The sequence below is a fragment of the Tripterygium wilfordii genome, chromosome 5 (assembly GCF_013401445.1).
Source record: "Tripterygium wilfordii isolate XIE 37 chromosome 5, ASM1340144v1, whole genome shotgun sequence".
Taxonomy (NCBI): domain Eukaryota; kingdom Viridiplantae; phylum Streptophyta; class Magnoliopsida; order Celastrales; family Celastraceae; genus Tripterygium; species Tripterygium wilfordii.
The window spans coordinates 2,934,466-2,938,856 of record NC_052236.1 but is presented as its reverse complement, the minus strand read 5'-3'; the positions used below and the strand labels follow the sequence as shown (position 1 = coordinate 2,938,856).

The 4,391-nt window shown below is 39.8% G+C and overlaps 1 non-coding gene across 1 annotated transcript; it reads left to right on the top strand.

The window, feature by feature from the left end:
* The first annotated feature begins 3,126 nt into the window (after positions 1–3,126).
* Positions 3,127–3,233, top strand: LOC119999178. The gene has a single exon (XR_005468353.1). It is a non-coding gene; the product is annotated as a small nucleolar RNA R71 (small nucleolar RNA).
* Positions 3,234–4,391: the final 1,158 nt, after the last annotated feature.

Here is a 4,391-nt window from a genome sequence, read left to right as displayed (position 1 = left end):
TGTCTTTATTTATAATAATTTAATTCAAAGAGGGTAGGTACACCCAATGGATTCCTCTGTTTATTACAGCAAGGATTGATAAATTTTAAGCATAAAACTTCCTAAGGTTTGTTGCATTCCAAGGCCTCCAGACTGTCTTACGTGCAAAATCCTCGATCTTGTACGCTCCTGGTCCACTAATGGAAACCACCTTGTACCCATTTTTCCATCGTAGGGATTCTTGGTCCCAACACTTTCCTATGGATAAGATCTCCTGGATGAAAATTTTTGGCCTTCACCTTCCTGTCATGCAGTTTTGCTAACTTATGTTGGTATGAAGCCAATTTCAATGCTACTAGCTCTCTCTTTTCTTCTAAAAGATCAAGGTTGATGGCCAGGGCATTGTCATTCTCGCCTCTCTCAAGTGCCAATGTCCTAATGGCTGGCAGACCGATTTCTAGGGGGATGGCAACTTCCGTCCCATGAGTAAGGGAGAAAGAAGTTTGTCCAGTCAACCTCTTGGGGGCTAGTTCGTTATGTCCAGAGCACACTTGGGAGTTCTTCCACTCATCTTCCCTTGGCAGAATCAAGACGCTTCTTTAGTCCATCAAGAACTATCTTGTTAGATGCCTCAGCTTGTCCATTCCCTTGTAGGTACGTCGGTGTTGAGTATGTATTGCGAATGTCGTATCATTCACAAAATTCTCTGAAGGCCCTGCTATCAAACTGAGTTCCATTATCTGACACCAGAACATAGGCAATGTCAAACCTTGTGATATTTGATTCCCACACAAACTTCTTAGTCTCAAAAATCTGTGATTTTGGCAAGGGGCTTGGCTTCTATCCATTTGGTGAAGTAATCTATACCCGTTATGAGCCATCTTCTATCACCAGTTGCCCTGGGCAGCGGGCCTACTAAGTCGAGACCCCATTGAGAGAATGGACATTGGCTCATCAGGGGGCTAAGTTTAGTTGCTGGCTTTCGAGGAATATTTGAGAACTTCTGACACTTCTCACAGCTTCTAGCATATGCCTTTGAGTCTTCGTGCATCTGCGGCCACCAATACCCCTATGAGACAGCCCGTTGAGCCATCGACTTGCACTTAGTATAGGACCCGTAACTTTCCTCGTGGATTTCACACAACAACTGATCTTTCTTCTTTGGATGGACATAGAGCAAATATGGGCTAGTGAATAACCTCTTGTACAATTTTCCCTTCGGAGACAACCAAAAGCGTGATGACTTCATGGTGATCTTCCTAGCTTCTTTATTGTCTTCCGAAAGGGAACCATCTCCAAGAAATGAATAAGAGGGTCCTTCCAGCTTAGGCTGAGCTCAGCTTGGGTCACCTCGAGCTGCTCGGCTAGTACACTTGGTTTCTCTTGGACATCAATAATGATAGTTTGATGTGAGATTTTGAACCACTGAAATTATAGCGATCCCAAACTCGAATAATACTCGTATGCGCACGAATCAATAGTAGCATAGATTGGCAAAACGAGTGTTGTATCCACAAGGACTGAGTATTAGTTTAACTTAGTTCCAACGTTCACTAAAAAGAATTATCGACTAACAAGATAAAAAATATTGTGAACACGAAGTTCCAAATTATGTCGCAAGCAGCAAATCAAAAGTTGAATGAAAAATCGACATGGTAAAAGTACTAGAGGTCTAATTTCACCATCTCCATTATATTCGATTCCTTTGGTTGTTAACTACCAATTCAGTCATACTTGTTAAAGATCAGGTCTCCTAACTCATGTAGTAGTCATGGCGTCTAACTTACTACGTCTATCCTTACTTTGCAACTACCTATGGCGTCTAGATTTGTTTAACAAACAAGGATGCATTAGGATCAATGGTAACCTTTAGCACGATCACATAAATCCTGGCATATGATGTCTATGTCTAGGCAGTTATGGTGTTGAATTGCGAGAAGCTAATCTCAAATTGAGTATGGCGTCTACAACAATTTGCATCAAAATAATCAAATCCTAATGGTGATCAATCATCAAGATTCAAATATCGTTCAAGTATAGCAATTAACACTCAACAAAGCATGAATGAATTAACAATCAAACCAAAATCCTTGAGCATAATAGAGTGGCTACATCATTCCCCTAGTAGGAGGATTAGTTCCTCATGCTAGATTCAAAGAAACAAAGCAAAGAAATTGATTCCATAAGGGTTAAGAAAAGCCAACACAATTGCAGAAAATTGATGAAAGATCCCCTCCTCTTCGCTGCCTATCGATTAACTTCCTTATGTTGTTGTTGTCTCCTAGTTTCTTGCTCCTTTTCACCTTTTTCTTTATCCTTCTTTTTATGTATCCCACAGTTATACCACTTCGGGTGGTAATGGCATTAAGTTGTTCTTTGTCTTTGGGATTAATTTCAGCTTGGCTTGGAAGTCTTCCAGGTTCTCTTTCACTTAATTGCGTGGCAATCTGACCAACTTGGACTTCAAGTTTCTGGATGAAGGCTTGTGTGTTGCTAAACTGTTGGTGATATTTGCTATTATGCTGTGTCACCTTCTACATGAAGTTGTTTGTGTTGAGAGCCATTTGTTCCTCCAATGATGGCTTCTTAGATTCAGTTGGGACTTGTTGCGCATTCTGATTATATTGCTTGTTCTGATTCTGATTCTGTCCTCCCTAACTGAAATTCGGGTGATTTCTCCATCCCAGATTATAAGTATTCAAGAATGGATTATTATTGGGATGGAAACCACCTTGCCCCGCATAGTTAACATGTTCCTACTCTGAAAAGGAAGACATGGGGCACATTTCTGTAGTATGACTGGTTTAAGAACAAATTGCACATACCTCAACCGAGATTGTTTATTGGATGGCTCCAATGTTCTGAGCTGAGAATGCGTTCACCAACATATCAATCTTTTTCTCCATAGCTTGCAACTGAGGCTGCTTCTTTGCATTGGTGTGGACTTCATAAATGCCTCTTGGAAGTTTCAGCCCTTGTTTCCCTCTAAATGAAAATTGTTGAGATTTTTCACTGAGAATCTCGAATAAGTCGAAAGCTTCCTCACTACTCTTTTCCGTAAGTACACCTCCATAGGCTGAATCTATAACGTTTGTGTTATTTGCATCCAACCCTTCATAAAAAGCCTGAACTTAATCATCTTGAGATAAATTATGGTGCGGGCACTTTAGAAGAAATTGCTTAAAATCATCCCAGGCGTCATAGAACAAATCACCATCTTTTTGTTGCCAAGTTTGAATTTCTCTTCTCAATTTCTTCATTTTCTACACTGGGAAAAACTTTTTTAGAAATTTTGTGGCCATCTGTTCCCATGTAGTGATTGATCCCGGGGCTAAATAATTGAACTACAGCTTGGCATTGTCCTTGAGTGAAAAAGGAAATAGCAGAAGCCAAACTTCTTCTAGAGTTAACCACTGAACATGTTGAGTCTTGTGGAGCTCAAAGAATTCTCTAATGTGTAGATATGGATAATCAGATGATGTGCCTCTAGAGTGAGGTACTGCATTCAGCAAATTAGGAGGGAATCTGACATTGCCCTGAAAGTTTGGTTGAAATGCAATACTGAACAGTTGTTCCAAATTCTACGGCACAAAGGAGTTCTTTATTGGCCTTCTAACTGGGTCAATAGCAGGAGCAGCCGCAACTCTTGCAAGAGCATTCTCACCATGCTCATTCTCTGGATTCTCTAAATTCGCCATATTTCCTCTCGCTTTTGCTTCCCTTCTCAATTGTCAAGAGTCTTCTCAATCTCCGGATTGTAGTCAATTAAATTTTGACCTTGAGATCGACGTCCTAGCATACACTGTAAAACCCAGTTAATGAAGATGATTAATTAACCAACAAAAATCGGTAATTAGAAAGGAAAGATCGAAACTAAATATAAACCAATAACTTCAGTCCCCGACAACGGCGTCAAAAACTTGATGTGAGATTTCGAACCACTAAAATTATAGCGATCCCAAACTCAAATAATACTCGCAAGCGCACGAATCAATAGCAGCATAGATTGGAAAAACGAATGTCGTATCCACAAGGACTGAGTATTTGTTTAACTTAGTTCCAACGTTCACTAAAAGGAATTATCGACTAACGAGATCAAAAATATTGTGAACACGAAGTTTCAAAAATTAAGAGTAATCAAATTATGTCACAAGCAACAAATCAAAAGTTGAATGAAAAATCAACGTGGTAAAAGTACTAGGGGTTCGATTTCACCATCTCCATTATATTCAATTCCTTTGGTTGTTAACTACCAATTCAGTCCTACTTGTTAAAGATCAGGTCCCCTAATTCATGTAGTAGTCATTGCGTCTAACTTACTACGTCTATCCTTACTTTGCGACTACCTATGGCGTCTAGATTAGTTTAACAAACAAGGATGCATTCGAATCAATGGTAACCTTTAGCACGAT